The 25,611-nt window shown below is 35.4% G+C and overlaps 1 protein-coding gene and 1 pseudogene across 4 annotated transcripts in view; one reads left to right on the forward strand and one right to left on the reverse strand.

Moving 5' to 3' along the window:
* Positions 1-25,611, reverse strand: part of FSTL5 (follistatin like 5) — a 1,060,999-nt gene that overhangs the window by 177,419 nt on the left and 857,969 nt on the right. The gene's annotated exons all lie outside the window — the stretch shown is intronic.
* On the forward strand, positions 222-902 carry LOC140510824 (BTB/POZ domain-containing protein KCTD8-like; annotated as a pseudogene).

Genomic DNA, 25,611 nt, shown 5'->3' on the forward strand with positions numbered 1-25,611 from the left:
TCTCTGACAAGGGGGACACCCCTACCAGTTGAACAAGAGTTGCCCAGAACTGTAGGATCCAGCAGCTGGGCCAGTGTTTAACGAAGGACCTAACAAACTCAAAAAATGAAAATCATGAATTAAAGGAGTTCTGTCTTCCTGGCCTCTTTGTCAAAACTTCCACCTTATCACAAAACTAACCTTGATCACAGGGGACATACCCACTGAAGAGGTAGGTCATCATGCCCCAAGTCAGAGAAGAGTTCACTACCTTCCCTGAGAACACATTGAATGTGTGTGGGTGGGGGAGTGGCAGGTATATATTTACTTGTTACCCTACCCTGGTCAGTGTCCAAGGTTCACTACTCTAGGAAATGTTCAGTCAGAAGAATCCCCTGCCCTTTATCATGACAGCCAGTGACAATTATTTGTTGATCGAGATGGCTTCCTCTTTTGTTATGTGTTGCCAGACCACTTTCCAGAGTGGAGATGGCTCAAAAGGTAGGTTGATTACTTCAAACTGCCAGATTTTGTCAAGATTCTGGCCTCTGAGACTGAAAGCAACAGATTAACGGCAGATGACTCCAGGGAAAATGACTTAGAAGAACAATACTCCAACCAGGCCTCCAGTTCTTCCTCAGTAGGCTGCCCAGGTGGCTCCTCAGGGATAATCGGGGTCAGCTTCATGGCCAACCAAAAGGAATGATACATCACCTTTAACTATCAGGGTTCCTATACCCTAGGCTACACCATATATCCAAACTGATGACAAATTTCATAGTGTGGTCCGAATCATGGCATGCAGCAAGATCTCACGGGCCAAAGAAATATTTGGTGAAACCCTCAATGAGAGTGGGGACCCAAATTGTCCTTCCAAGAAATATATTTCCTGCTACTACCTCAAATTCAACTATCTAGATTAGAATAAGCCTTTGACAAACTATTGACTTCCACATGGTAACCTCCAACTCTATAAGTCTGTGGTCAATACAGACCGATAAAAATATCTGGACCTCTTACACAGAGTACACAAATACACACACACACACATACACACACACACACACACAAGCTCACTGTCCTGAAAGTCATCTCCAATACCTCACTCAGTTTCCCTCTCCAGTATCTTCCTTGCTTCTGACCCTGGTTACTAGGAGATCCAAATTCTCCTTGAATCAGGGTCTTAAGTGGCAACTTTGGTAGTGCACAACAAGCTGTCACAGGTTTTGATGTATATGGGTATATGTATATACATATTGCTATGGTGGGTCAGGGAAGAGTTGAGGAAGTTGGGAGATGAATGCTATGAATGAAAGCTTCCCAGGGTACCCTAAGATGCCAACCACCACCCCTTCTCACACCTTCTCTTTGCAATTTATATATATATAACCTGATGCTTTAGGCCCTAGGTGGGGTAGTCAAGGGATCCAGCAGCTCCCAGATTCCCTATCCAGAAATATCTTCATGTGTAATGATCCCACAAGGTGAACTAGAAGAAGATGGTAGCCCCTGAGGGCTAAATGCAGCTTGGCATTTAGTGGGGAGAAGGAGGCTTGGGAAGAGGGAGAGGGAGGGAAATTTCTGACTAAGGTCAAAGAAACTGATACGGAGAGAGGAGGGGGAGGGGATGGGTAGTCCAGAGGATCTACAACTTGGTGGTCCTCAGAGATTGCAAAGTGCAAGGTGAGTTAAGGGCTCAGGGTAAATAAAGACCTGTGACCTTTTGGAAGTCCCAGATTAACCAGAATGTGGAGAGTACAATCAGCTCCTCAGCCTGGGTGGGGAAAGGCTTCATCTGTCTGTCTCCAGAGTCTCTGACAGTGATGGGCCAGTGCTTTCTATGTTGACTGTCCAAGGCTGTCAGGGCCCCAACACTCACTGGGCATATGCAATAGAGCAATAAAAATAAAGAGCCCTCCCTTTAAAAAAAGAGGTATAAGATTCACATATTTTCAGTTTTAGGGACACTCTTCTAAATAATGACATTGACTACATATGAGGACTGACCATCAGCAAATGGAATAGTCTTTCCAAAGCCAAGATGCAAGGGATTTAAGGAATATTCTGCAAGAGGTGTATTGTAAGAAAAAGAGATGGGTTGGTCACAACATGACACTAAAAGATGACAAATGGACAGATGAAGAAATAGTTTAGTAAAATGTAATAACAATAAGTCTGACATTGGACTTTAAAAATTTATATTCATATTGTGATATGCCCTCCCAATAACAGTGTTACCTAGGTATTACAAGTATTATTATCCCTGTTTTACAGCTGAAGAAACTGTAGCTTAGAAAGAATATATCATTTCCTTGTGGTTTTACATGGTTACAAAGATAGGATGTGTTCAATAATTCAAAGCCCCAGTGAGCACAAGTCCAGTGTTCATTCTTTTGTATAACATTCTTTGTACAATTTTGGCTAAAAATATGTACTGGCAACATAAGACGACTAGCAGATGGAAAGCAGGTGATATCATGCACAGAATAGTCTGTTGATTATCAGTAATTAAGCAAAATCTCTTAAATCTATTAATTAGGTTGTTTTGTTTTTAGTCTAGCAATCTGTGATATTATTTTACATTAAATTACAGTAGGGTTTTGAGGAATTTTCAAATAGCAGAAACAACCTGAAAGTTAAAAAAAAATAAGCCTCTAAATCTTTGAAGATTTAGTTTTAAACAGAAGAAAAATAGATATGCTATTTATATGTCATAAAATGGTTGGGCATGGAAAATAGGATCAAGTATTCTAAATAACTACTCTGGGGTTTACAAGAAGTACCACCAGCAGGTAGTTGTTCTCAGAGTACTGCATGTAACAAAATGCTTAAAATTTCTGCATGCCAAAAAGTGAAATAATGTCTATGGCTACTGGTGAAAAAAAAAAAAAAAAGAAAATATCTTTAAAAAAGAGAAAAAAAACCATACATTGGCTTTTTGACAAAATGTCACTGAAAATAGTTAATCAGGAAGATATATTTTCTTAAGCTTTAAATAGCCAAAGTAATGTTTCTTTTAAATAAGCTTTGTATGAGTATTGCTACCATTCACATAAAACCACAAAAGCCCCCTCACATAAAATTATAAAGGATAAGGAATCGTATGCCTCTCTGGTGGACTGGGCTCCTTTATTGACTTTTTAAAAAACTTATTTGTTTATTTTAAGCTTTCAAAATTCACTTCCATAAGCTTTTGAGTTCCAAATTTTCTCCCCCTCCCTCCCAGCCATCTTACTCCAAGAAAATGTGTAATCTGATATAGGCTCTACATATATATATCTTAAATATATTAAATAAATATATCTTCACATTACTCGTATTGTAAAGAAGAATTAGAACCAAAAGAACTATGAGAAAAAAGAAATAAAACAATAAAATAGCAAATAGTATGCTTTGCTGTGCATTCCAACTCCATAGTTCTTTTTCTGAATGTGATAGCATGTTCCATCAAGAGTCTTTTGGAGAGGTCTTAGATGCTTGCATGGTTGAAAAGAGATTAAGCCTACCAAAGTTAGCCATTGAGCAATGGTGCTATTACTCTGTACAAATGTTCTCTTGGTTGGGCTCACTTCACTCAGCATTAGTTCATGTAAATAAACTTTTCGAGGTTTTTCTGAAGTTTTCCTGTTCCTCATTTCTTATGGAACATTATTATTCCATTGCATGCACATACTACAACTTGTTCAGTCGTTCCCCAACTGATGGGCATCCCCTCAATTTCCAACTTTTTGCCACCACAAAAAGAATTGCTATAAATATTTTTCTACATGTGAGTCCTTTTCCCATTTTTATTCTCTGTTTGGGATTCAGATCAGAAAGTGGTATGGTTGGGTCAGAGGGTATGTACAGTTTCATAGCTCTTAGCATAGTTCTAAATTGCTCTGTAGAATTTTTGGATCAGTTCACAACTCCATCAAAAATGCATTAGTGTCCCAATTTTAATACATCTTCCCCAACATTTATTATTTTCCTGTTTTGCCATGTTTACCAATCTGATAAAGTATGAAATGGTATGGCAGAATTGTTTTGATTCACATTTCTTCAATCAATTGTGATTTAGAACATTTTTCATGTGACTATAAATAGCTTTAATGTCTTCATCTGAAAACTGCCTGTTCCAATCCTTTGACCCTTTATCAATTAGGGAATGAATTGTATTCTTATAAATTTGATGTGATTCTCTATATATGTTAGAAATGAGGCCTTTATCAGAGACAATGTTTATAAAAATGGTTTCCCAGTTTTCAGCTTCCCTTGATTCCACTGGCATTGTTTGTTCAAGACCTTTTATAATTTAATGTAATGAAAAATTAACCACTTTGCATTTCAGAATGTTGTCTATCTCTTCTTTGGTCATAAATTCTGATCTACAAAAATCTTACAGGTAAATTATTTCTCGCTCTCCTAGTTTACTTATAAAATCAGCCCTTATATCTAAATCTTGTACCCATTTTGAACTTATCTTGGTATATGGTATAAGAAGTTGGGCTACTCCTAGCTGCTGCCATATTGTTTTTCAGTTTTCCAGCATTTTTTTGTCAAATAGTGAGTTTTTATCCCAGAAACTGGAGTCTTTGGGTTTATCAAACATTGAATTACTATCATCATTGATTACTGTGCTTTGTGTAACCAACCTATTCCACTCATCCATCAATCTATTTCTTAGCTAATACCAAGTAGTTTTGATGATAGCTACTTTATAATACTATTTAAGATCTGGTATGACTAGGCCATGTTCCCTTCCATTTCTTTTCATTAATTTTTCCTCTCCATTCTACTATTCCCCCTCATTTATACTTTTATCTCTCTTTTCTCCCTTTCCCTCCTCAATAGAGTTTTGATTTTGATTTTGACCATCTTCTCCCTCAATCTGCCTTCTCTTCTACCCACCCTCTTCCTTTTCTTTCCCATTTCCTCTTTTACTTCCTATAGGGTAAGTTAGATTTCTATACTTAACCTCTTTGAGTCAAACCCAGTGAGAGTAAGGTTCAAAGAATGCTCATCTGTTCCCCTTCTTTCCATCTATTTTAAGAGGTCTTTGCACCTATTCATGTCATATAATTTACCCTTTTCTGCTTCCTCCTTTTTCTCTGAGAACAATTACTTTTCTCCACTTAATTAGATTGTTTTTAATCATAGCAAAGTCACAAGCTTCTGTCAATATACACCTCTTCTAAATGCCATAAGATAAACCTCTCAAGAGTTACAACTAGAGGTGTAAACAGTTTAAACTTATTGAATAACATGTTTCATTCTTTTTTATTCTTTCTTGTTTACCTTTTTATGCCTCTTGAGGACTGTATTTGAAGATCAAAAGTTTTTGTTGAGCTCTGATCTTTTCATGAAGAAGGTTTGGAAGTCCCCCATTTCACTGATAGTCCATCTCCTCCCCTGAAAGATTATGCTCAGTTTCACTGGGTAGTTGATCCTTGCTTTTAATGTAAGCTCTTTTTCATTCCACAATATCATATTCCAGCCCCTCTGATCTTTTAATATAGAAGCTGCAAGATCCTTTGTAATCCTGACTGTGGTTCTAGGATATTTATTTTGTGTCTTTCTGGATGCTTGTAGTATTTTCTCCTTGACCTGATAATTCTGGAATTTGACTACATTATTCCTTGGCATTATCCATTTGGGATCTCTTTCAGGAGGTGATTGGTGGATTTTTTCCATAACAACTTTATGCTATGGTTCTAGGGCCTCATGTGAGTTTTCCTTGATGAATTCTTAAAAGATGCTTTCCAGGCTCATTTTTTGATTATGTCTTTCAAGTAGATCAATAATTCTTAAGTTATCTCTCCTGGATCTATTTTCCAGGTGAGTGGTTTTACTAAAATGAGATATTTTACATTTTCTTCTATTTTTTTTCATTCTTTTCACTTTATTTGACTGATTCTTGATGTCTTCCAGAGTCAGCATCTTAAACTTGCCCAATTATAATCTTTAAGGAACTGTTTTCTTCAGTTGCTACTGTACATCCTTTCCTTTTGGCCATTCTACTTTTTAAGGAGTTATTTTCTTCAGTGTATTTTTTTTTCAATTTGGCCAATTTTGTTTTTTAAGGAATTGTTTTCTATAGTCAATTTTTGTCCTTCCTTTTACAAGCTTTTGATTCTCTCTTGCATATCTCTCATTTATTTTCTCTATTTTTCTTCTATCTCTCTTAATTGACTTTTAAAATTCTTCTTGAGCTCTTCCAATAAGGCTTTTGGGCCTTGAGACTAATTAATATTCCCCTTTATGGGTTCAGATGTGCATTTATTGACAATCTTATCCTCTTCTGAATTTGTGTTTTGATCTTTGCTCTCCTCATAGCAAGAATCTATCATCTATGTCCATATCTGTTTTTGGTCATGATGTTTGCCTATTTCCTGGCTTTTAAAGTTGAACTTTACTGCTAGAGCACAGGGGACACAGTTCCAGGCTTCTTGTTTTGGGGGCCAGGGGCCTTATCTCTGGCTTTGTGTGCTGGGGCCTCAGGTGCTGGCAGTTGGAGGCTGTAAGGGTCTGGCATCTTACCTGGTGCTCAGCTGGAGTCCTAGTGGTAGTGGCTGGCATGTGCTAAGGTTGGGTGGGTTTATTCGTGGTGGTGGTTTGGTTTTTTTATATGTTTTGAGTGTGTTTTCCCAGGGCTACACTGAATCCCTCATAGTTGCAGGTGGGTGGGAGAATTTTTTGGAGGGGAAAGTGATCTGGCCCCTGGAGGACACCTGCTCAGCAGTGTTGTGATGAAGCACAGGGAAGTTTTGCTGCTGGAGTATGCCTGTCTGCCTGGAGTTTCACTGAAACACACAGAAGGAAGGAACCAGGCTGCTGGTGCTCATGGTGGTTCTGTGAGACAGAGTTTCCCAGTTCCCCTGGCTATACTGAGTCATGGGGGAAGCAGATCCTGGTTTTGACATTGCCTGATCCACACCCTTGGGGCTCAGGATCTCCTGCTGGTTTGTTGAGGTGGGGCTTGCCTCCTGTCCTATACTGCTTGCCTTCCACCAGAGTGAGAAGGATCCTTCTTGTTAATCCCCCAGTCCCTTAGGCTTAAAAATCTGCTGCACATCATCTTTCTGCTGGCTTTGCTTATTTTTTTCCTGGGGTGATATTTTCTCTGTTTTTAGAGGTCAGTAAGTGAGAGTTACTGCTTACTCTGTCATCTTGGCTCCTTGACTTTTTATCATATAATGTATTATCATCGACTTCCAAGTCATTCAGAAGTCATTAACAAATCTAGTTCTACATTTAAATATGTCTTTACTCCCTTCTAAACAGAAACATACTTGTACCTTACTGCTCACATTCATACTCACATTTTGTATTAACTGAAAATTGAGGATCAGTTTTATTCACCAAGCTCCTTAAGTGAAACAGATTAATTAACACTAATAGGGCAGGAAAGTATGCTTTGGCCAATTCCTTATTAATAACAGATTAAGAAAAATTACAAAGCAAACACTTTTACTAGGTCAAGGCTATAGGAATGGTAATGTTCTTGAATCTGAGATGTCATTTTTATTGTAAGGACTTTCAAAAATTGTGGTGGAAAAATTATATAATTTAATTCTTTATAATAAGACAAAATAAGATTGAATTAGAAATCACTAATTAACCCCTTCTACTGAATGTAAGGGAAAGTAGTCTCTTTGTAGGAGAGAAAATTTACTCAATTTCATTTTCTATTTTTTTTCAATCTTGATTCTTTATTCCCTGCTACCACATTAAGGAATGCATTAATTTTATGGGTAAAATTGATTTATTGACAAATTATTGGCCTCTGATATAAATTTTCATTTTGTAAATGAAGAAACTGAAGAGCAGAGAATTAAAGTAACCTGTCTAAGGATAAATGATGAACTTAGTTACAGAAGATAGACTTGAACCTATTGCTACTTGTGGCTTCAATGAGTAAAGAAACCAATTAGTCCCCTTGTGTTCTGAGATGGGCCTGACTTAGCCTAGTCCCTTTAAAGTCTGTGTTCAACACTGAAACAGCATGAGACACTTAACCAAAGAAAGAGAAAGATTTTCAATTTGTATATGCACTGAGAACACTGAGCTGTTTCACCTAAGCACACCTTTTTAACTGAATTGCCCACAGTGCCATAACAACATGGCATCAATGGTCCCTAGAGCTAATTTGACTATTGTTGCCCAGCGATATTAACATATGATCCTTTGGTAGCCTGAGGTAATTAAGTCTTAAGGATTGTTTCAAATCTTTTTAAGGAGAAATTCACCCAAATTACATGGGGGCTTCTGTTACATTTCTTCTATCACAAACAATAATTTTTAGTGATCTTTTCTCCAAAAATGAATTTTTCCTCTTCCCATGGATAACCATGGATAAAGCAGAAGAAAGTACCAAAAGAAACCAAGTTCTAATACAAGGACAGAATGCATTGCAGATGAAGTCCTGCTAAGATTTGGGAATCCACTTGTAGATATCATTCAATAACCAGACTGGTACAGAAACAAAAAAAAAAATAGAATTAATGTAAAATTTAAAGACCTTAGTAATAAGATTAAATGATTAGACTTCTAAAATTCAGCTACCGTCTGTCAATCAAAGTTAATAGTCTATCTCCCATAGTTAGTTCACACAACAAAATATAAGAAAAAGCTATTTTTAGTGTGGCTGGATATAATTATGCCTTGATGTTCATAATGACATGTTTTGTTTCTTTTTTTTAATTTGTGACATTTTTATATTATATCATAGTCCTTAATGTTAATGATTTGTACTGAGTAATGATTTAATATTGCAAATACATATACATTTAACTTGTTTTCCATTTCTGTATTGTACATATTTTTCTTGATCTGCTATTTTAATCTAATCTATATAGTCTAAGATAATAGCTTAGAACTTTCTATGAGATCATGTACAATGTATTTGAACTCAGATTTATTAGAACAAACTATAGGAATCTTGACTGGTAGAAGGATTTCTACAGTGGACAACCATCTTCCAAGCAACTATTTGATATAACTAATATACATGCATATCTAATAGATCTGACCACTAAATATGACACTGAGTGATTTCATTTATGCATTTTGACACAGAATTCTGTCTTCTTATCAAAGTTTACCCAGGAAATTATGAAGTTATATTCAAGGTAAAAAAAAAATTGTGGTCTAGAACAAGCTGCCCCAGATGTCCCAGAAAAAGGAATAGGGAAAAGAACAAGAACTTAGTTTACTTTTAGAGTGGGTGGTAATTTAATCCAAATTTTCATAACATTGATTCAAGACAGTCCTTTAACACTTTCCTTTTCTTTAACATTTAAATAGGGAACTCCCTTTGCATGGCAAATCATTTCATAGTTACCTCTCTGATTAAGTTTTTCTTTACATGGGTCCAACAAAAACCTTCTTGTCATTTTTTTATGATTTGATAATAATTGTATCCTCTGATAGAGTACAAAATAAGACAGCAATCTATTCTGAGCAGAACTCTTAAAATTTGTGAAGACAGTTACGATCCTACACTTAGTTATTATCTTCTTCCCTAGTTTTTCCAACTTTTTCTAATATGGCATATTTATTTTTTGGAAATTTTCACCTTTCTTTTCACTTACACCTTGTCCTACTTAGTTGCAAATACCACTCCCTTAAAAGGCAGTCATAATAAAATACAATATTTTAGATACAACAAGTACAGTTTACAGATTACATCTGATAATCTTCTATTAGTGTTGAGGTAATCCCAAGTGACCAGGGATCTTCCTCAGTAAAGAAGAGAGTGTAGATCAGGAGAGAAGTGAACACAACTCTCCTTACCTTGGAATCACTGAAAAATTTCCAAAACCCAGAATTAGCTTTGAAAACAGTTATGTAAAGAAGCTTGAAGCCTGAGACTATGCCTCTCTCCCTTCACTCCCTTCTGTCCAGGAACAGAGCCTAACAACCAACTTAAAATTCAAAATCAAGAATTAGTATGGAAAAATGATCAAACAACAACAATAAAAAAGAGAACCTGGCCATAAAAAGTTACTATGATAATGGGGAAAATCAAGACACAAACTCTGAAGAAGACAATGAAGTCAAAACAGCCACAAACAAAGCCTAAAAGAAAGAGAAATGGAAATTGGAAACAAGTCACAAAAGAATTAATGGAATGGTTTAAAAAATGTAAAATGAAAAAGAAGGGTAGAGGAAAAATTAGGTAAAGAAATGAGAGAGCAAAGAAAGAAAAGCAGGGAAAGAATATTAACAGCTTAGTGAAAGAGGCACAAAAAATACTGAAGAAAATACCTTTAAAAGCAGAATTGCCCAAATGGAGAAAAGTATAAAAGTTTATGGAAGAAAATAATTCATTAAAAATTAAAATTGGACAAATGGAAGCTAATGACTCCATGAGGCATCAACAAAAAAATAAAACAAAGTCAAAAGAATGAAAAAATAGCAGAAAAATATGAAACATCTCACTGGAAAGACAACTGATCTACAAAATACATACAAGAAAGATATTTCATGAATTATTGAACTACCTGAAGAGCATGATCAAAGAGAGAAGACATCATATTTTAAGAAACTGTTGAGGAAAACTGTCCTGATATCCTAGAACCAGAGAGTGAAATAGAAATTAAAAGAACCCACTGATCACCACCAGAAAGAGATCCCCAAATGAAAACTTAAAGGAATATTATAACAAAATGTCAAATCTCTGAGGTCAAAGAGGAAAATACTGTAAGCTGACAGAAATCATTCAAATACCATGAAATCACTGTCAGGATCACACAAGACATTCATGAACAACTAATATTGGAGGTGTGAACCACTTCATCCAGTCTTTAGAACAATTAAGAAGTACTCCAAAAGTTAGTTATACAACTGTGCATTTCCTTTTATCCAGTAATACCACTACTAGGTTCATGTTACAAAGAAATCAAAGAAAAGGAGGACATATTAACAAATACATACATACATATATGTGTACATCTATACATACACACATACATATGAATACATACATGTGTGCTTGCTCTCTTTGTAACAAATAAGAATTAGAAATTGAAGGAATAGTTGGGGAATAGTTGAACAAGTTGTATTATATGATTTTTATGAAATACATTACAATATTACTGTATGTGTGTGTAGCAAAATATTGTGTTATAAGAAATGACAAAAAAGGTGGATTCAGAAAAGCTTGGAAAGACTTATATGAAATCATGCAATGTGAAGTGGTCAGAACCAAGGGAGTATTATAGACACATAGTAACAGTGATATTGAAAGGATGATCAGTTGTGAAAGATGGAGATACTCTGATCAAGACAATGATCTGAGACAATGCCAAAAGACCCTTGACCTCCAGAGACAGAACTGATGAACTCTAAATGGAGACTGAAGGAGGTTTTGTAAAAATACTTTATTTTTCTCCTTTTTTGTCTGTTTTCTTTTGCACTTGACTAATATGCTTTGCATGACTTCACAGGTATAATGAATTTCAAATTGCTTTTCTTCTCAGGATGGTAGAAGGACAAAAGAGATGAAGATAGTTTTAATCTTAATTTTTAAAAAATATTTTACATGTACTTGGGAAATACTTAACAAAAAATATGTATAGGAAAGAAAGTTATCTAGAATTATGAGGGTACTTATGAAGAATCAACATCATTATTTTAGCTCATTTTAACTTTTTGGTCAACTCAAATCTTTTGTGCATTCTTAATAAATGAAGTTAGCACACCTCAGAGTCTTTCTGCATTGCCATGTAACATCAATGTACTTATTTCTATACATTTGGAAATATATTTTATTCATCCATATCAAGTTGTTCAGCAATCAAGTGTACACTTTCTTCTGTGATTTTCTGATTGTTCTTTTTTAGCATTGCATGTTGGGCAAACCAAATCTCCTTAGGTATTGAGAAAATATAGTACTGAACCATACTTTGGTTGGTAATGATTGGTAATTGGTAATGATTCTTGAAGAATAAAAAAAGAATAAATGGGCTGGAATATCATCATATCTATAATTTGTATTTATCTCTGACACCTAGTACAAAATGTTCATACACAACAGACAACTGATCAACATTTTTAAGTATTGTATTAAGAAATACAGAATGAAAAGGCAAACAATCAAAGAAGTAGTAGAATTGAAAGACATAGGTAACCAATACGGTCTTCTTCTAAATGAATTTGCAGAGGATTTTTAAGATAAAAGAGTCAGAGAACTCATTTAAATTTGGGGATGCTTCATTAATCCTGTCAAAAGACTGAATGAAAAAAAGTATAGAACTGTGTCAGTTGCTAAGATGCATAGGGCTTCAGTATGTTTAAAGACTGGGTTTAAATTAAGTAAGCAATGTTTTCCCTTTTCTTTACCATGATGTTTATCTGTGGTGTTGGGGGTGTTTGTCAAAGCAACAGTAAAATGCTCCGTAAATACATAGCCATAGATTCGGAAGATTGGATGCTTATCCATATGTTGGAAAGGAAAAATCATCACTAATCACCAAAATTCCACATAATTTATCATTATTTATGTTTGAGAAAAGAAAAAGAATAGGATGACTCTTAAAGGACGTATTACTTTGAGCTCTCAATCAAACACGATCCAAACAAAAATTACTCAGCATGTATTTTTAAAGTGCCAGTTCCATGCCAGTTGCTGTGCTAGACCCTAACGATACAAATACAAAGAGGGGCAGACTTTCCTCACACTAAAGGAGTTTGCATTCTGCTGTGCAGAATTTGGGGTGGTAGGGAGAACAGGGAGGGTGAACAAACAAATCATATGATGTGATGAAAGATAGGGAGAGAAAGGGTAACCTACTACGTGGTGTGAGTGCCAGGAATATATCACATAGGATAACTTTTTCAACTAGAATTTCTTTTTGTTTATTATATTTATTATTTCTTACAACAGTAGCGTAAACAATAATATAAAATACTGTTTACATTAGCAAAAATTTTAAAAACAATAGTGTTTGGGATGTTTGGAGAGGGGGAGGCAGAAGTACTCAAAGAAGTATTCCCTCCATCTAAACTTACCCCCAAACAAAGCTGAAATGGGAAGAAACTGAAAGGGAATAGAGGGAGAAAGTGAGAAGAGAAGGGAGAAGAAAAAAAGGAGAGAAATGGAAGATGAAAGAAGAGAGGAGAAAGAAAAGGGAGATGTCCTAAAAAAAAAAAAAAACAAAACTATTTTCTTCATGGTTAGAAGCAAAACTATCACAATTGGACTTTAAAGATATCCCCAATATGACAGATGGGGAGGAAAAAAAATGACACCAAAAAAACACAACTCAATGAGCAGGGGTGTCTTGTTCACAAGATATCTAAAATAAGAAAACTTACTGAAGATTACAAAATAAAATTACTCTCAACAGTAACTGCTGAAACATATTTCTCCACTTTTCTATCCGTACTACATTTTTATGAAAATAAAAGTATCAATACATGTGCAGTAATGTGTACTTATTCCATGTTATTAATAATATAGGTGATGAAAGGGTTAGAAGGGAACAGTCAAGTTTTTGCAAATATTATTTTATAGTAGATCATTTTATAGTAGATTTTATAGTAATCACCCGACTGGCTGAAAAGTACAAGATTACATTATTCTTACTGTTCGCTGACTGTAAAAAAAATGAGAGGAGCAAAATTTCTTCATAAAGGCTCCCAATACAAACTTTAAAAGATTTCTGAGAGATTCAGGGGTGAGGATCCTCTGTCCCTGAGGACACATGTAGTCCTCTAGGTCCTCAGGTATGACCCTTTGACTGAATTCAAACTTCACAGAACCAATTCACTTAATAAAAAGAGTCAGTCAAAAAGCCACCCCCAAGAACCTATAATGGTTTCAAACCATTTCCCATTAAGACAGTTTTGGAACCAAGATCTTCCATATTCTAAGTCCAATACCCTTTCTACTAAAGGCAGATAGATGGCATAGCGGATAGTGTAGTGGACCTGGATTCATAAGGACATGAGTTCCTATTTGACCTCAGATACTTACTAGCTATGTGATCCTGGCAAAATCACTTAAACTCTAAAATGATGATAACAGTTAAGAGTTTTTGACTGTAAAATGGGGATAATAATGCCCTATGACCCAGAGTTGTTGTGAGGATCAAATGAGATAGCTGCCAAATAATTAGTAAAATATCTGATATCTAGAAGATAGATAGTATATAAATGCTTATTCCTTTTCCTACTAGACTTTCATGGTTCTGTCAAAATATAAGCTCCACTGACTAAAATTTAAGGCTAGATTGGATCTTAAATTTTAGAATCAACTAACCTCTCCAGCACTGTCTCACACTTTTCATTCATACATTCTCTGTTTTAGTCAGATTAGACAGCTTGATATTACCCAGTATCATGCTACCATTTTTGCCCGATCCACTCAGTATGCTGAAATGCATTTCTTCCTCATCTCTGCTTGTTGAAATCTTTCTCTTTCTCTAAAACCCAGTTCTGGTACTATTTTTGACACAGAGTCTTACCTGATGCCTCTAGCTTAAAGCAGTGTCTCTTCTCAAATTTTCTTGTAACACTTTGTCCCTTTACCCTTACTGAAATCTGAATTCCACTTTATATCATATGTGAGAATTATGTGTATATACACATGTGCATACATATATGTATATGCATACATAGGTCTTTATAATTTTCATATATATGAAATATAAATGGTGTGTATGTATATATGCACATATCCATGTGTATATGTATGTATATATGTATATACACATATACTTCATATATAATACATATACAATACATACATATACGTGCACATATGTGGGTAATGACATAAATTTGACACCATTAAGAAGCTTGTAATCCAACATGGGGGCCAATATTACTACAAGTTTCTTTATGATAGAGTCTATGTCATTTTTCTGGCCCCAGCAGAGTACTTTGCACATAGTAAATGTTTAATAAAATATTTTTTAATAAAACAATTTATAAGGTTGAAGGCAGTTTTCTACAATGGGATTTCTATTACCTTCACAAAGCAATGGAATTTAAACTATTATTAGGAACAGGGACATGTTTGTCTCATTCAACCTGAACAAGTAACACATGTAACATAGTGAGGCAGTAGGGCAGAATGAATAGTGCTAGTCCTCCGTAGTGAGACCTTGTTTCAAAACCCAGTAGTGATACTTAGTTATTATGTCCATGGGCTTACAAAGTCTTAAACTTGCTTGAACTCTCTAGGCCTTTTTTTTCTATTTATAAAATGGGAATATTACTTTAATATAGAGTTGTTGTATTGCTCAAATGAAATAATTAATTAAAGGGGTTTTTTTGCAAACATTAAGTGTTATAGTTATATCCATGATCAATTTAAAGCCCTCTAAAGAAGGCTGTTTAGCATTTGCAGAAATAGGTTGAATTAAAGGTTGATACTACAGGTGTATAGTCTAAAAAACTGATTACAAAACAGATCCAAGACTACTATGCCAGTTCTTATCTGGTTTGCTAGGTGGCTTTCCTTCATGTACATTGAAACAACAAGAATATATAAATGGGTTGAAAAAACATGGAGCTGTATATTTTCTTCATGTTGCATTGACCTTTATATGCTTGGTTAGTTTATCTCATTTTTTTGGTTACCAGAACAATAAATATTGTGCTGTAATATGTTCTGCATTCCATTTATTATATTCAATTTAGGCCAGGTCTTTTTTGAAAACCTATTTTTTTTAAGTCACAAGGGATTAAAAGCAAAAGGCGATCAGCATATCAACAATTTAACCCCAATGACATACTGCACTTTCAAAAGTAAGTTATTTTCCTTGGTATGCATAATATGAAACAAAAATGAGGATTGATGGCTGCTTGAATAAAAAAAGTCAGTAATTCCCTTGAAAATATTTAAAACAATTCATTATAGGAAGTACAAAATATGAACTTGTCTCACTCCTCCTATTTGCAATTCATGAAAATAAGGAGCATTTAATGACCACCAAACCATTTACCCAGGAGTCTTAGACCCAAATTAAAACCAAATCCACACTTGAAGATATTGTCTAAAGTTTTGAACTCAGACTACAATATATTTCCAGGTGATTAAGCATATTAAATGCCTTGTTTCAGAATACTGAAAAAGCCCCCCTAAACAAAGGGCAAGAGGTTTCATAAATGTACTTGCAAAGACTTTGTTAAATTAGTGGTCTTCAACTTACAGTTGTGTGGCACAGTGGAAAGAGTACTGACCTCAAATTAATTCTCACCTCTGATATTTATTACTGTTGGAAAAACACATATCCTTCCCGAGCCTCACTGACTTCATCTATAAAATGAAGGGGTTACACTAGATGACAGTTAAGGTTCCTCTCAGTTCTAAAGCTATCATCCTATGATGAACTTTTTTAAAACAAATTTTACTTCAATTTAAAAATCAACAACAAATTAAAACAAATTCTATAGATTGGGGTTTATATTAAACAAATTTATGCCATGAATAGGACAAGTGAAGATGTCTTTTATCATTTAATAAAGCTTAAATGGTTTTTTCTTAAAGAAACTATGAAAGCTATGCTATTGAATTGACTTTTTAAAAGTATAAGTAGAATTAGTCAGATTTAACAAAAGTGAAATTAACACTATCAAAAACAAGTTTATTCCTTTAAATTTTCATGTTATACCATAAGCTAATAATTAACTGATGATATTTCATCCAGAAGACCCCAAGCCTCTATTATCTTAGGAAATTTCCAGTTACATAAATCTTAGCTCTATGCCCCTCATTTGTGTTAAATTCAATGAATGCCATTTTTAGTCATTCTAATCTAGAAGTTTCTCCATTCTGAGTATTTCCCTTTCTCCTATAAGTGACAACTAGGAACCTCTTTAGTCATCAATCTGTGTTGATTCAGAACCATTATCCTCTCTCCAAAAGTCTTCTGACTTGCTACATCTGCCTGAAAAGTCAATCCTATTTAGTTCAACTGTTTAGTTCAGTCCTGTTTAGTTCTCATTCTTTACTTTCCTCTGTCCTTCCCTTCATCTTAAATCTCCCTGCTAATTTATTTCATCTTCTGTTACATAGTGAAATATATCTCCTGAAGATATAATACTTCCTATTCAATGATTACACACACACACACACACACACACACACACCTTAAAATTTTCTGTATCTAGCCCTATTTTGTTTCCCTGATGGGAAACAAACCTACAGCTCTAGATGGCAACTTCACATCTTTCTCTGCATGTGTTATTGGAAATAATGCTTCCCCAACTTGAAATTACCTCTAAACTAACCTCCTTTTTCAAATTATTACTGTTTCTGTGGACAGCAACCTCTTATGGGACCTCAGGGTTATTTTTTTCCTTCACTTTTCCTTCACTTTCCTTCACTTCACTCACTCTCACTCATATTTAATTGTTTGCAAATGCCTATTAATTCTATCCCCACAACATCCCTTACTTCTGCCTTTTTCACTCTAATTCACAGTTACTTTAGAATAGTCCCTTATCATCTTTCACCAAGGTTGTTTTTTCAGCTCTTTTCATATATCATATTATTTAAGGAACAAATTATTATATACAATCATAAAGTGTTAGTTGTGTCTAAAGTAACACCCTGCCATGCATCTCATTTAAAGTAACATAACACAAAGCAAGCTAACCAACTTTCTAGAGTTGTCAACTCAGAGGTTATAGATTTTGATTACATATGAATACATCTTCATCAGATATAACTTTTCCGAAATAAAAATGAATCAACTGGGTTGCAAAAATAATGGCAGTTTTATTTGATACTCATATAAAAGAAGAAAAAATATTTTCATTTAGAAGTAAGAAAAACCAGAAAGGAATGATTTTTTAACATGAAAGTTAGATCAAAGGGAGTGAGGGGATTACCTTTGTGTTGAGCTTATCACTCAAATGCTGCCAAGAAAATTTGTTGTTGTTTTTTCCTCAAAAGATGGAGGAAACTTTTTTTTTTTGTATTTTACACAATATTCACTCTTCTTCCCTTTTAAGACACAAACATAATCCTTTTCCAGGCCTCATACTGGAAGAAAGATGAGAAATTTCAACCAAAGGACTAAAATCAGTTTTTGTTAATTTTTTTTATACAAAGGCCTCTAATAAAGAGATAGACCAAGCAACTATATTCTCATAGTCTAGTTGCTTCATTCTCATAACAGTCATTGAAAAACTCAGCAGGATGCTTATGAAACTAATGAACAAAGATGATATCTATTAAGTTTTGGAATGTTAAGTGCATTGGATTGGTCTAGGTCAGGACTAGAAAATCTGAGCTTGTCATTATAAAGAGGAAGTTGGGCAGAAGTACTTCCAAAATGCACTCTCAATTTACTCCCTATATCAAGATAACCACTGGTCTCTGCTCCTTTCCTTCTGCTTTAGATCCAACACTGAGGGCTTCTACATAGACAACAGAAATTCTTCATCTAATGGCAAGGATGTAAGACTTTATCATGAGATCCATGTACACTACCACTTTAATAACCATTGTAGCATAAGAGAGGTTTATTCAGTTTTACTTAAGGTACCTTTTAATATGACTTGGTACAATGACTCCATGCCAGTGATTTCTGATGGCCAAAAGATACACATGGCTGCTATCCTCAATCTCACACCATCCCTCATTCCAGCTCTTTTAATGATCTCCTTACAGACTTCCTGGTTTCCACTATCTCCTTCTCTGAATGACTCTTTTCATAATCTCTAAAATATTTTCCCTAGCATACAAGTCTGACCATCTTTCTACTCTTTCCAAACATTAAAATGTGGCTGTCTATTGACCCTAAGGTAGAAGATTAACACATTTTGTCTGGCATGAAGTAGCTACACTCTTACACCACCCTGCAGTTTACATTGCTCTTTATATTTCACTCACTCTAAAATCTAGTCAAAATGGACTTTTGGTTTTCCTTGAATTCAACTCCTTATTTCCTGCCTAAATATACACATTCAGGCCATCACCAAAAGTCAACACACACTTCCTTCTCATGTCTACCATTCAGAATACTTTTCCTTCAAAAACTAAACTCAGAGATCAACTCTTTTATGAAGTCAGTCAACAGTATTATCACTTTGCCCTTACCACAACAGATTTCTAGACTGCACTTCATGTATGCTCTGCAACCACATTACGCCTTATTAAAAATTTTGTGCAACTTTATACATATCATAACTCCCTCAGCAGGAGAATGTTAGCTCCTGAGGTCAGAGACTTCCTTTTACTTATTTGTTTGTTTGTATGTTCCTTCCTTCATTTATTTATTTATTTGTCTGCTTATCTTTCTATTGATATGTTTATTTATTTAAAGTTCTAGTTGAACTTGGTTATGAAGTATGGGATTAATGAAGCTTTACTGAATTGAATGTGTATGGAATACAGTATAGATTAATCAATAAACACTTATTAAGCACCTACTATGTGCCACATAGCGTATTAGGCAATGAAGAAAAAAGCAACCAACCAACTCTAAACAATCCTTGCTTCCTAGAGATTCCATACTTCCTCTTAGTGTAGGGGAGATGCACACACAAGTGAATACTAAAGATAAACATAATACAGAATGAATACAAGGTAACACAGAAGGTAGGCAGTATCAGCTGGCAGGGTTGAAGAAAGGTCTCATTTAATAGATAATTCTTTAACTGATTTGAAAAGAAAATTAAGGATTTTGAACTGTACTTTTAAGAGGGGGTATGTTCTGGTCATAGAGGAAATAATCTGCAAAGTGATGGAGATGAGAGATGAGATAACACATGCGAGGGACACCAAATGTGCCAGTTCATCCAAACAGCAGCATAGAGTCAGTCAACTGGTCAACATGCTTTATTAAGCATTTACCAGATGTTAATCACTTATGCCAAGTACTGGAAATTTCTCTCTGCCTCTCCATCTCCATCACTTTCCCTCTGTCTCTATCTCTGTCTCTCTCTCTCACACACACATGTTCTAATGGGAGAATATCATGGAAAAATGTAAACAAGATACACACAATGACAATGGAAGGCAATATTAGAGAGAAGCCACTAATTTGGTAAAGAGGCCCCTTGCAGTAGGTGGGAATTAATCTGCATTTTTTAAAGATACCAAAGCAGCTAAGAGTAAGGAGAGAGAACATTTCAGGCCTAGTAACAGAGCAGAGTTGGAAGATGGAAAGCTTTGTTCAAGGCAGAACAAGAATGCCAGTGTCAATGTATTATAGAACACTTGGAATGGAATAAAATGTAAGGATATTGAGAAGGTAGAAATATGAAGAACTTTAAATACTAAATAGAATAGACTATACTGGATTCTGAAGGTACGATGGAACTCCTAGAGTTGATTGAATAAGTGTATGAAATGGTCAGTCCTATATTTTAGGAAAATCACTTAGCAGACTGAAGGACTTATTGCAGAGGAGAAAAACATAAGGAATAAGGACTGACCAGAAAGCAATCACAATAGTCTAGACATGAGATGATGAAGCCTGCACCAATATGATGAATGACTAGAAAAGAACTGAGCTATTATGAAGGTAGAGAGAGAGACAGAGAGACAGAGACAGAGGGAGAGAGACAGAGACAGAGAGAAAGAGAGAAATTTCCAGTACTTGGCATAAGTGATTAACATCTGGCCTAAGTATAATTGTGGAATCAATGATATTGTGATACTGATTGACTGAGAAGTTTAAGGACAAGCAAAGTAGGATCTTTAGCTGTTTTTGTTTTAGTATAATCAAGTGCCTCTGATTGAATCTTGCCTTTATCAAGGAAGAGTCTTTATCAGGAGTAAAGTACAGAAACTAGAGTTTCTTTAACTAGAAACAGTATGTACATATTTATATTGTTAATGTGATTAAAGATCTTCCCCACCCATTAATGGGCCTGCCCACTGAGGGAAGCTTGATTAGGGGAGTCGTTTTGTAGGAAGGTCTCAGGTACTTTTTGTTTTTTCTATTGAGGCACTGGGTCAGAGAGTTATGCCCTCTGGCTCTGAAAAACGTATAAATACTCTGAGGGTGAGGTTTTACTTTGGGGGCTTAGTGACTACAAGTGTTTGTTTGGTCAGAAGAGGACTCTGAGAAGCACCTCTCCCCACCCCTCTGTGGTAAAGATGTATTTCTGTTAATGGGCAGACATTTTGGAAGCATGTCTGTTGACTTTTAATTTCTCTGTATTTTCTCTGAAATTTTGATTTTGATTTTTTCTGATACCTATGCTTTATTAAAGTGATTATTAACCCTTCAAAGGTTACATTTTCTTTTAGAGAAGCCAATCAAAGAACCTGTGGTAGCAGGCTCCCCTACACATGTTGGGACGCTTACTGATACATTGTTAGATAGTTTAGAAGCACTGTCTGTTGATTTCTTGAACTAAGTGAATGATATATGTGCTTGATTAAAGGAGCTTGTTAACTCCTCAAAAGGTGTCTTTCCTTTTAGAAAAGCAGATCAAAGATGTTGTGATAGCAAGCTCCCCTGTGTATGTGAGGGTGCTTACTGATACAGGAGGACAGTGGAAACTTCAAAAGAAATAGGGGGAAAGGAAAGGTATATTCTGTTTTGGACATACAGAACTTAAGTTACACAGTCTGAGTTCTCCAAAGGACAGTTGGCAATGTAAGATTGGAGATCTGAAGGAATATTGGGGTTAGATACATAGATCTGAGAATCAGTGGTATAAAGATCAAGCAATTAATAACCATAAGCATGAATTCATTAAGGACATACTTTGTGACTGGCACCATTTTAAACATTGAAGATATAAAAAAAGGCAAAATACAATCCTTGTTCCCAAGCAGCTCACAGTCTCAAAGAGGAAATAACATGCAGCAACAATGTGCAAACAATATATATACAGGATAAATTAGAGATAATAAATGGAGGGGAATCATTAGCATTAAATGGGTATAGGGAAAGGTTTCTTTTAGAAAGTGAGATCTTAGCTGGAATTTGAACAAAAGAAATCAGGAGGTAGAGGTAAATAAGACATAATTCCAAGAATAGGGAAGAGTCGCTGAAAATGCATAGAGTTGGAAGATGGAGTTTCTTGTATGAGGAATATAAACAAGAAAGGAATCACACTGGCTCATACAATACCTGGGCAGAAAGTAAGGTGAAAGAAGACTAGTAAGTAAGATGTGGTCAGGCTATAGAGGACTTTGAATGATAAACACAGGTTTTTATGTTTGTTCCTGAAAGGGATGACAAGCATTTGAGGTTTATTAAATATGAGAGTGGCATGGTCAGATGTACTTCAGGAAGATCAGCTTGACAGTTAAGTGGAAGATGGACTGGAATGGGGAGAGACTTTAGGCAAGATCAGATAGTCAGCTATTATAATAACTGAGTTGTGAAATGATAGGGGACTGCACCAGGGTGAGGGCTGTGTTACAGGAGAGGAAGGTATATTTTCAAAAGATGTTACAAAGGTAAATGAGACAGGAATTTGCAAAAGATTAAATATGGTGATGAGAGAAAGTAGTTAAAGATGACAAATCAGTTATGAGCCTGGGTTAGTGGGAGCAAAGTTGTAATGTTATAAAAATAGGGAATTTTGGAGGAGAAAGCTTGAAAAGAGGGATGAGTTCAGTTTTAGACATTTAAGATTCTCTCTCTCTCTCTCTCTCTCTCTTTCTCTCTCTCTTTCTTTCTCTCTCCCTCTTTCTTTCTCTCTCTCCCCCTAAATCTACATACATCTATCTATCTATCTATCTATCTATCTATCTATCTATCTATCTATCTATCTATCTATCTATCTCTCCCTCTTTCTTTCTCTCTCTCCCCCTAAATCTACATCTATCTATCTATCTATCTATCTATCTATCTATCTATCTATCTATCTATCTATCTATCTATCTATCTAATATATACCTATATAGATCTATTTATATCTATATGTACAAATATCTATACATACATATATAACATGCACATGTATATATGTGTATATACATGCATATGTGTGTGTCTGTATGTATGCATGTATGAATGCATGCGTGTGTATATATTTATGTGTGTGTGCATATGTCTAGTCCAGTGTTATTGGATTTTTTCCCCTTTAATCTCCCTGTCTTCTCTGACTTCTTTTGCAGGTTTAACATCTTCTGAGTTAAAGTCTACAAAAACCAAACTCTTTAGATGACCCTCTCTCCCTGCCTGGGACTTTCCTGGTACCAACTGAAGGGTGAAATGACAATGATTCTAGTGTCATGTCTTTGAACAGACTTTTGTTGAAGAAAGTTTTATAGTACTGAATTCTTGGTTTCTTCAAAGGGAAGTTCTAATAATGCATTCTTTCTAGGATTACCTTGGTTGTTTTGGAGCAAGCTAATAGATGTTGCCTTCTCAAATACTTCCTGTAGATTTTCTAAAATGGCAGCATAGACAAGAGCATCCAGCTTTTTGAATCTACCAACTTGTTATTCCAAGAAATATTCTTTCCACCTCTTGAATTCTCTTGCCCTTCATCTTTTCTCCCTTGTGTAGTGCTGAATGAGAACCAACCATCAATCTCTGTTCCTTATTTCTCTTCCAAGTCATTGCCCATATCTGTTCCTGTTTTAAATTCAACGTAGGCAGTTCTTTTGGGTGTCACATGCTTACCACCAACCAGTTTAATTTCAATAGTATCTTTAAACACTTCCTTCAGTTATCCCTGAGTTATTTTATGAGGCAGATTCTTGACAAAGAGCATCCTTGCATTTTTACCTTTTTGTTCCTTTGTTTGTTATCATTTGCTTTTCCCAGTTTCATTTCAGAGTCAAGGACTTAGGAGCCACTAAGTTTCAGAGTTTTTTTCCATGTCTACAGTTGATTCAGATGCCTCATAGCCAAAATTCCTTGTGGTGCCAATTCAGAAATCCACAACTACAAGGTCACTTTTTGCCAGGAAGTTTGTGATACTAGTTCTTAGCTCAGAAATGACTTTACTGAAGATCAGATTTCTAGGACACAGATTAAAATTTGTAGATGTTTCAGCCCCCTATTTCTGCTTCTTGGCTTTAGGAGCTTTATCTTTGCCTATTTTCTTTTTCCTCTTCCCAGGTGTTTCTTTAATAGACACTTCTTTTGTTCCTCCTTCTCATCTGCCTTCTCTTTATCTATATTTCTTCAATAACCTCTGATTGCCTTGCTTCACAGAGGCAGTTTCCCATAGCCAGTTTTCACAGAAGCACCTTTCCCTGTCATATACCTAGCTTCTATTTCAGTGATCTTCACCTTTTCTACCCTCATCATTACCTTCCTCTTCATTCTCAAAATCCTATTTAGGTGGAGCTGCTCCTATTTTTGTGAGTGTGATTGGCTCAGATTCTTCGTCTTCACATTCACTGTCTTTCTTCTTGCATTCCCCTACCCTATTTTTTTTGCCCTTTTGGGAAGAGTCATGGCTGCTGATTTAGCAGGAGTGACTGGTGTTTTATCTGGAACATCTTCCTTCTTCCCTGCTGTGATAATAGTTTTGATTGAGATGGCCACTTTCTTGGCAGGGGCCATGGAGGCCTTCTTATCAGGAGTCCTGTTTTCTTGGCAGGTGTGGTGACAGCAATGTCTCTTTTGCCTGGTGGTGCCTTCTCTGCTACACTAGCCCTTTCTTCTGAGGGACCAAAACCCCTTCTCCACTGCTTTCCCCTTCATCTTCTGACATGGTCTCATCTTCATTGTCTTCTATCTCCTTGGGGGAGGAGACATTTTGGGGGGTTCAATTTGATTTTTAGCAGATTTCCTGAGCTTCATCATGGTGGTAGTACATGTCTAAGGGGCAGAGGGGACAGATCAATTAGGAACATCAGTAACAGTGGAGAGTTCTTGGTGAAGTCTGCTGATTAGCCTGCCTTTGCTGGTGCAGACTGAAATGTGGGATGGTTTTAAATTAGGTAGAAAATGATAAACTAAAAATGACTTTTTTATCCCCAAATTTCTTCTAACATTTTGTTTATCCTCTCATTTGCATAGATCCTCTTCTGCCTTGTTTTAGAATTATTTGTATGAGACTGTCAGCTCCTTTGAGGGCAGGGAATGTGTTTTATTTACCTATAGATTCTGTATTCAGTGCCTTGTATATAGCAGACACTTAATAAAGGTCTTTTGAATTAAAATTGAATTATGGACTTGGCAAAGAAACATGAAATAATATAACTAGTATCTCACTGAGGAACTTGAATAATTGCTATCTTAGTGTTAATTAAAATTTTTATATGAAAATCCATGCATGAAATGCAAATTACCAAGTGCCTTGTAACTACAAATGATTTTTATTATTAGTGTGGTAAATATTATAAGCAGAGAAAGATGAAAGTAAACTGTCCACTTCCATCAGCAAACTCTGTAAATGAATACTAAGACTTAAAATCCTTCCAAGGAACTGGAGGGAAAGGAACTGGCCAATGAAGTCATAGTAATTTTATCATGCACAGTCAGCTCTCTCTAATATCAAAACAAGTAGGGAATTAGATGACCTTATCTGTCTCTGAAAGTCTGTAATAATAAAGAACGGAGACTTGCACTTATCAAAATAAGTGTGTATGCCCCAATTCAGAGCACATGCATATATTCTATGGCTGCTGTCTGCTTATTGTGTGGTGAATAAAACCTTTTAAATTGTCTGTTTAGTCAGAACTGTGTAAACAAATAAGAAGTGCCAACAGAAAAATTGGACTTATTTTCCTTCTTGCTGGTTACAAGGTCAAAATATAATTAT

This window comes from Notamacropus eugenii, chromosome 6, assembly GCF_028372415.1.
Source record: "Notamacropus eugenii isolate mMacEug1 chromosome 6, mMacEug1.pri_v2, whole genome shotgun sequence".
NCBI classification, from domain to species: domain Eukaryota; kingdom Metazoa; phylum Chordata; class Mammalia; order Diprotodontia; family Macropodidae; genus Notamacropus; species Notamacropus eugenii.